The following is a 9,130-nucleotide window of genomic DNA, read 5'->3' on the forward strand; positions in this document are numbered from 1 at the left end:
AGATGTGCTCAGGGCCCACTGTGCCGGCACGGGAGGAAGGAGATGGCGAGATGAGGGCGCGAGGGAGGTGGAGAGTGTGGTGTTGTGGAGCAGTGTGGAGAGGAGCGGGGATGGGACATAGAGGAAGGCCGCCGAGAGCGCTGCCTTGGAGGTCGGTGCGGGCATCGAGGCTACGGTGATGAGGAGAACTGTGCAACGAGTGATTGCATCCATTCCGTTTTTTAGATGGACTATGAGGGGGAATAGGCCTGGCTGGTCCGCAGGTCTAGGGAAGCACGTTCAGACGAAAGGACGCCCTCATCAGATCCCCTATTTGCTTGAACTTATCAGCCTGGCTTATCAGCCATAGTATAATTTTTTTTCTCTCACAACAAATCAGCGAACAATACTTTTCAGCCTGGCTTTTCAGCAAAGCGAACATGGTTATCCTATTCCCTGTATATCAGAGAGTGGAGTGTCACACAAATATTGGATTTCCTATTCTTGATTAAAATTTGATCTTATTTCTCGTATGGAGAGTGGTCATGCATATGAATCACCGGTATGTCTAGTGTAGGTGGATATAGATCAGTATGAAAATACATCCATTCCATACCGATCAGGTCTTGCAACACAGTCTGCGTGAGACATCCAGACTGGCGATTTCTTTCCCCATCAGCTCTTCATGACCTGGAGGGTAGTTCATGTTCATCCAAATGGGATGCCATTGCTAGCCACAGTCTAGGTCAATCTACAAATCCTAAAGCAGCCAACAATGGCAGTATAGTTGGCCAACGGGCTGGCTCGGCCGGGCCTGGCCTGGGCCTGAGCCAAGAACAACACGTCGTGCCTCCCGTGCCATGCCTCTCCGGGTATCGTGCTTGGCCTTTGGCCCAAGCACGGCCCTACGGGCTGAAATCCGGGCCGTGCCGACCTGGTAAGCACGGTCAAATCCGCGGGTCGTGCCAGCCCACAGCTCGGTGTCATTAAAACACCTCAAACTGCTTCTCTCACCCAACACTTCTCCATTTTCACAATAACATTTCATATTTCAATATTTCACATTCACAAGTAATAAACTGATTACAGTCATAGATTCTCAATTCTAAGTTTCTAACAAAAGCCACCAAAAGAGACAAGAGAATTAAAATAACTGAGTTGTTTGTGCAATGCTGCCTCATTAAAAACCTTTCTAGGTAAAACTCACCCCTGTGAGAAACCCTAGAAAGGAAAAAAGAATGCAACACAGCTCTTAATAAGTCTTTCATCATTGTTTAAAGGTCCCAAGTCACACAGTCACAGTCACAGATGACAGATACAAAATGGAGATAACAGATTAATTACCAGCAGCCCTAGATGTACCAGCCCCAGATGAATTAGCCCCAGCCCCAGATGAACCAGCAGCCCCATCTACATCATCACCGAGGTACAGATTCTTGAAGGGGTCCTTTGGCTCTTGGTTGTCAACAACATGTTGTAATCTGCTTTCTCCCAAGTCTCAATTCTTTATGCAGACCAGCATCTCCACAGTTTCAGGCAACAGACGGCGTCGTCGCTCTTCAATTATCCTTTCTGTCAAGCTAAAATATGATTTCGAAGAGATCGTAGAAATAGGAACAGACATAATATCTCTAGCCTTTATAGATAGGATTGGATAGGTTAGTTTGTGGTCACGCCACCAGAAAAGTAAATCAAAATCATCCCCATATGCAGTAATATTGTCACTATCCAGATAAACTAAGAGCTCATTAGCAGTAGAAGCAGATGAAAATAAAGTGGAGGCACAAGCAAGGGAAGGACCAACAACAGATCTAGGGCCTCCAAAGATTCTTTCCCATGCATGTTTTCTCTTACCTGTATGGCTTGTAGGTTGTGCAACCCTTTGACTCCTAGCTGCACCAAACTTTCTCTCATATTTGTTAAATAACTTATAAATTTTAGTTTTCACACCAGCATAATATGAAGTATAATCACAACCAGTGCTCTTTTTAAGTAATTCCAGGACTCTAAATAAACCTCTCATCTTAGCTTTAGGATATAGAATGAATGCAAATGAATATAACAGAAGTATATGCTGCCAATATTTAAGGAATTTAAGCTTCATAGGATATTAACAATAATTAGATTTTGATCTTTTTTACTTGCATATAAATGATAAGCAATTTCTAGCAGATGGTGTAGGATAAGTGGACTAGTTGGATAGTAAACACCAGAAAGAACAACAGTGGAGTCATAAAATAGTTCCAGAAACTCTAATATCTTTTCAGCTATATACCAATGCCTTGCAGACAATAATTCAGAGCCATAATTGGAATTAATGAATACAGAAAAAACATACTTATATGGAACCAAGTGTTTAAGCATAAGATATGTAGCATTCCATCTAACATCTATATCTAAGCCAAACTTTCTAGGTCTAACACCCTGAGCAGTACAATAGTTCTTAAATATAGCAATTCTTTGATTAGAGGAATTTAAGAAGTTAATAGCAGTTCTAAAATCTTCTGTGTAAGGTTTGAACCTCTTTAAACCAGATTTTACAATCAGATTAATGATATGACAAGCACAACGTTGATTCACAAGACTGTACTTACGCTTAGAAGGATCAATAGGCTTAGGTGTAGGATTATGACCCAAATAACCAGCAAACATAGGTGTCAAAGTTTCCATAGCCTTAGCATTAGAAGAAGCATTGTCTATAGTTACAAAGAAAACCTTATCAATGAGACCAAACTCCTCAACCACACAAGCAACTCTTTCAGCAATATTTTTACCAGTATGTTTCACCTCAATCAGCACTAACAAAATGAGCAACAACACTAATGTAATTTTTCTTAGCATTACCAGAATAAATACTTTAACAAACCTAGGGTTATGAGCATAGACAATGTAATCCTCCCAGGCTTCTGTCTCACTAATACCTAACGACAAATCAAGCCTAGCAATCAAGCGACACAATTCAGATCTTGCAACATCAGGTTTATAGTCCCAATTATGCACAGAACCATTAGTATTATAAGCAAGCCTAGACTGAACCCTAGCAGCTTGATTAATTTTCTGTCGACAAGATTTCTGGTGCCTCTTCAAGTGCCTAGTGTCAGTATTAGATCTAGCAGACAAAGTATGCTTACAAATTTTACAGGTAGCTTTAGTGTAGATTTTCCTATCATTCACAGTCTCATAGACCTCATCAAAATCAACCCACACAGCAGATTTACGCTTACTATAAATGTCCATATAGCCCGTAGCCCGAAGCACGATTTTTTGGCCCGACCCAAGCACGGCACGGCCCGGTATTGTGCGGGCCTCGGCCAGCATGGCCCGATGCATAAAGCCATGCTTGGGCCACACCCCAGGCACGCGGGCTGGCATGGCACAACCCGCATTTTAGTGGTAGGCCCGGTAACCATCCTGGCCTGGCCTGCTAAGAGCCCGAGTCTTGTACTCCTGTGCACACTATAACCCTAACTGTCGCAATCCCCCCACGCCAGACTCTTGCTCGCGAGTCGTGGCTCGCACCGCACGTCCACACCTCTTTCCTCCCGTGACTCCTTCCCTTAGCCGTGCCTCACCCATGACTCAGTGCACGCCGCCTCCCGCGCGACTCCTCAACGCACGCCGCTCCTTCTTCTCCGTCCCTTTCGGCTCGCGACACCACGCGGCACTACCTCCTCGCTCGTAGCGCCGCCGCCGACGGCCGACAGCTGAGCGCGGACGCTGATGCCCCCTCCCTCTCTTCGAGTGATGCCGCTGGGAACCAGCCTCAGCCACCGTGGGAACGAGCGCGCTGGCCCCAAGCTCCGCCCCGACGCCAGATCCGGCCACGAGCTCCGCCCCGACGCCATGATCTCCGGTTGCTCGCTCACGCTTCCTCCCCTTCCCCCTCTCTTTGGCTACTTGCAATTCTTCGTGGGCCTAGAGCTGGCCCGTCAAGCGAAATGGGTCGTGCTTCTCAGGTCGGCCCGATCCAAAAAACGACCCAGCAGGCCGTGCCTGGGCCATTGGTCAGGCATGATGCCCGCCTCGGCACGGCCCGGGTGCCACGGCGTGCCGTGCCGGCCCGACCCCCTTCGGGCCGAGCCTGGAACAGGGCCGTACCTAGCACGGCCCGTGCCGGCCCAGCCCGTTGGCCATCTATACTCGCGTTCTGTCCCGGCTCTTGGGTGCTACTCCGTAAAAGAGTAATTATAGTAGTGGGTAAGGTTAATTATACGGCATTTTACATTACAAGGGTAGTTATTCGACAACATATTATATAGGTAATATAAATGCCGCATAGAACTCCCTCTTAATTGTGAAAAAATAATGTGATTATTACATTTAGATTGATGATACTAAACATAGATAATAGATATTCATGTGAATGATGACTTTTTAAACTGAATTAAAGAGTCAGTTTCTCTAAAATCACTTATAATTTAGATAAATTTTAAATGTTATAATCCACTCACTCATTTCCAAATTATAAGTCGTTTTTTGTACATCTATTTTACTATACATCTAGATAAATAATATGTCTAGATACATAGCAAAATAGATGAACAAAAAAGTCAAAGCGACTTATAATTGGGAACGAAGGGAGTAGTTTCCTGTTTTGATAAAGTTAGATTTTCTCACAAGGTTAAGGACAAGGATATCTAGGTACTATTTGTAATGCTAAACCATTGTAGGTTTGATGAAATCATGAAATAAGTAACAATGTTTACTAGTATATTATTAGGTTGATAAAGGAACATTTCGTTGCTTGACTTAGGAGAAAACTAATATTGCATTTGTTTTGGGATGGAATAAGAGAAAAATCAAGCTGCTAATGAAAGCCGGACGAGAGATGTGTTTGTATCAACCAGGTTCGACTTACCGGTAGCGACACAAATACTTGGACGATAATGCTACAAAACAAATGTTCAAATTCTTAACAAAATCGAACTCTCTGCTCCACGCTTAATCCAGCACAGCGACCAGCTTAATAGGCATATCTACGCTCTCTCCTCTATCTAGTTCATCTACACTGCGACAGCCAACAAAAATTCTCAACACCTCGCTTTGCTCATCACGGCTCACCGCGCCATGCGCCCGCCCCATGCTGCCTCGCGGCGGCGCCCCCATCCCGCATCGAGCCGCGCCACATCTACCACTGCGTCGTGCTCCATCCCTCACCGCGCCCACTCTACCTCATTTGCGCCATGCCTGGTCCCCGCCCCTGCGTGCCGTGCCCCGTCCCTCGCCGCGCTGAGGTGCCACCGACACCGCCGTTCCCCACCAGGAGGCCGTGGCCGCTTTCGATGCCGGCGCCGCTGTGATGCTCGACCTCAGCTCGCGACATCATAAGATCCGGAGTGGCCAGACCTGGAGTGGGCTTCTCCGACTGCACCTCACGCTCCCTTCCTTCCTCGGACGTTGCAAGCGCGTGTTGTAAGCGTATGTTTTCGGTGTTTTCATGTGTTTCATATGCATGTTGCAAGTGTTTCATGTGGATGTTGCAAAAGTAGATAGGAATGCTGTATATGTTGCAATGGCTATACACATATGTCGCAGCGTCTATTCCAAATGTTTCAGGTGTTTCAAACGCATGTTGCATATGTTTTATCTAGGTGTTGCATATGTTTCGCATTATGTTGCAAGTGTTTCATCCCGATGTTGCTAATGTTTTCACACATATGTTGTAAGTGTTTCATCTAGATGTTGCATATGTTTTGCAATGGCTACACACATGTTTTCCTCAGTGTTTCGGACGTATGTGCAAGTGTTTCAATTGTTTCGGACATATGTTACAAACGTTTCCTCTAGATGTTGCAAAAATAGATCTGGTGTTGGACATGTTGCAGTGGACCCCATCAGTAGCCGTCGCTTGCTGCAGCTGCTGGGCCCGTCTACATGCACGTGGGTGTGGAGGGGGCGCGAGCAGCAGGCGTGGGAAACCGTGCGAGTGTAGATCGAGACAGAGCGGGCGTGGGACATAGAGCGCAGGACATGGAGCGACGCGAGACCTCAAGTGAAGCAGGCGTGCGGCACGGGCATCCGGACGCTAGTCCCTGTCCGGACGCTAGCCTTTCCCATACTTGGAGGGGGCTGGTTGGAACTAAAATCAATGAAATTTTGTCTAGATTTATTGAAACTTTGTGGGATTTTGATTAATATTTGAAAATCTAAACGATATCATCTGGATAATAAAACGAAATTACCAATATGCATATTTACCAGAGTTCATCGATAGAAACGAAAATCGTGAAATTTGTGCCAAACCCTGGTGTAACTCAGACGAATCTCTTTTATATTCTCAGCGCCAAAAATAACATCCAGAACGACCCTTGCACACCGCCAAAATAACAGTGGAAACGATTAGCGTAGTTGCAAATTGCAACTAAACACTACTACTACTTATTTGAGGCAATACACTTGTCATTATCAGAAGGCGAATAATAAAATGTATGTATAACCGCTGCTCTGATCCAGCCGTGATGTGCGCGGCTGGTTCTTCAGGCTAAGGCCTTGTTCATAGTGACACAGATTTTGCCGTCCTTCTCCAGACAGAATCTGGGCACAAGAACGGACATGGAGCAGTCCCGCTCCCGCGGTATCCCATCCGCGAGTGTCGTGCTTGGCACTTCGAATTCCGAAGACTGTATATGGAACGAGCTGTTCTCCGTCTCCGAGTAGGTCAACGACACACCACACCGGAATTTCGTCTCGTCGTCGCGAGGCCGTACGCAGAACACCGAGACGACGCAGCCCAGCGGCGCAGCTGGCGTCACGTCGAGAAGGAACAGGCGCCCGTCGTCGTCCTCGCCGGAGAGGACGACGACGACGTGCGCCGCTTCCTGCACCGGCGGAGCGATGCTCGGTGGTGAAGTGCGCGAGGAGCATCCCGGTTGATCCGGTGAAGCCGCAGCCGGTCTCCGGGCAGAAGCACGGCGCGTGCGGGCATGCCTCTGCGTGACCTGCCTTTGAGTAGTAGCTTGTCTTCACGGCGCACCCGCACTCTGCGCTGGAGCAAGGGACTTGGATGGATCCAAGGACTTTTTCTATCCCGTAGCTGCGTTCGTAGACGACGCTTTTTGCGAGAGCAGTAGTGGCATTTCTTCGTTTTGGGGAGCTTGCCATGGCAGGATGAGCATATGAGATGCCCCACAGCACACTGAGAAATGCATATAAAAAACAGTATGAGCACAATGGTTTACTCAACTGGCCATGCATCCTAAGCATGTACTCTGTTCAAAAAACAGTGTTATTATTACTTTCCGATATGTCAAATTAAGCGTCCTCAAAATTGATCAATTATATAAAGAATACTAATATTTATGATGCATAATAAGTATTCTTCAATTACAAATTATAAGTTGTTTTAGCTTACTTCCTCCGTTCCAAATTATAAATCACTTTAATTTTTTTGGTTTACCCATTTTGCTATGTATCTAGATAAAATATTATATTTAGATACATAGCAAAATAGATGTATCAAAAAGTTAAAATGACTCATAATTTGAATTTGGGACAGAGGGAGTATTTAGTTACATAGTTTTGTTACGCATCTAAATATACATCATATCTACATACGAAGTACATACTAAAAATTATGTATCTAGCAAAACCAAAACGACTTACAATTTATAATAAATGGGTAACATGAATACATATCTTCATAATAAACTTATTTAGTGATATAAATATTGCTAATATTTTTAATAAATTTAGTCCTTGTGATGATCGATGGCGGTGTTGATTCTGGGGGAGAAGGGAACACGACACGAATGTACTACGTAGCTGGAATACCGGAGGGCGCAGAGGCTCCGAGCAGATGCATGGGGCAGTCGAGGACATTCAGCTCCATGGAGACGTTGGCGGCGGCATCCATGGCAACGGTAGTGCGGTCCTCTTCTCCCACCTCATCATGCCACCGTTCCCCTCTCACTCCCAGGCAACGCACCAGCTGCCGGAACGAGTTCGTACGAACGGGGTCGGGGGCCGTTCCATCCTCTCCTCGCATAATGCCTCCGGGCTCCGGCGCGGCGGCGGCTCGATCGATCGCCCGCGCACTCCGGCGTCGGTCGTTCAGACGTTCACACCCCACGCCCCCCGTCCGGCACCATCTTTCCGTTTTTCTCCTATTGTGTTTGTTGTGCCAGATCACGGCGTATCGCGGTCTTTCCTTTCCTCCGATCCCCGCCCGGCCGCCATCGCAACGAGAGACCAGTGCCTTCCTTTTTCCTCACCACCACATCACGCCGTGGGCAGGCGCAGGCGCCTTCCTTTTTTCCTCGCCACCAGGCAGCAGATCACGCTTCACGCCGTGGTGCCTGCCTTCAATTCCCTCGCCACAAAAGGGAAAGTCACGGCTTGCCTTGGCCACCTACCTACGCACGATGATCAGCCACTACGTAAAAAATGATTTTTAGCAACAGTTTAAATATTTTTTTTGTAGGGGCGGCTGGTGATGGAGCCGCCCCTACAGTAGCGTGCTTGGGTGCCCAGACACCAGCCGCCCCTACAAATGGAACAACAGGGGCGGCTGGTGATACAAGCCGCTCCTACAAATAGGGTCTGATTTGTAGGTGTGGCTCAATCACTAGCCATCCCTGGAGTTTCTATTTATAGGGGCAGCTGTTGATTCAGCCGTCCCTACAAATGCACCCGTATATATAGCTCCGATTTGTAGGGGTGGCTTAATCACCAGCCGCTCCTACAAATGACCCACATATAAAACAACTGCAACATATTCTTTCTCCTCGGGTCACTCACTCCAACCCGTGAAAGAAAGGTGGAGAAGTCTTAGGCACCTCCCAAAAATTGCTCTACTAAAGGAGAAGGTTTTGGTCTCAAATCCTTTGGTGGAGAGGTTATAGAAGGTAAGAAAATGCTATTCCACATTTTTTTTGAAGTTTTAATGGTTGGTCAGTGAGTAATTAGAGTTTTGTTTCTCTCTCTTCTTGGTGCTTGGGCTACTTATGAAGCAAATTAGACCCAAGTTTTAAATGTACTAGGGTAAATTAGGGAGGGGAACAAGATCATGCCCTTATTTGGTCCATGTTTCTTGATTTTAGTGAACAATTAGTTAGTTTTATGGATGTTTCATGTGCATGTGGATCTAGATCTAGGGTTTGTTTTTTTATTAATTTTGTTTTTGTAAATTTATGTTTGATGAAATTGGACTAGG

At 46.2% G+C, this 9,130-nt stretch overlaps 1 pseudogene; it reads right to left on the minus strand.

Moving 5' to 3' along the window:
• Window positions 1-6,455: 6,455 nt before the first annotated feature.
• On the minus strand, window positions 6,456-7,831 carry LOC136531741 (putative E3 ubiquitin-protein ligase SINA-like 6; annotated as a pseudogene).
• Between the last annotated feature and the right edge of the window lie 1,299 nt (window positions 7,832-9,130).

Source organism: Miscanthus floridulus, unplaced genomic scaffold (genome assembly GCF_019320115.1).
Source record: "Miscanthus floridulus cultivar M001 unplaced genomic scaffold, ASM1932011v1 fs_42_2, whole genome shotgun sequence".
Lineage (NCBI taxonomy): Eukaryota > Viridiplantae > Streptophyta > Magnoliopsida > Poales > Poaceae > Miscanthus > Miscanthus floridulus.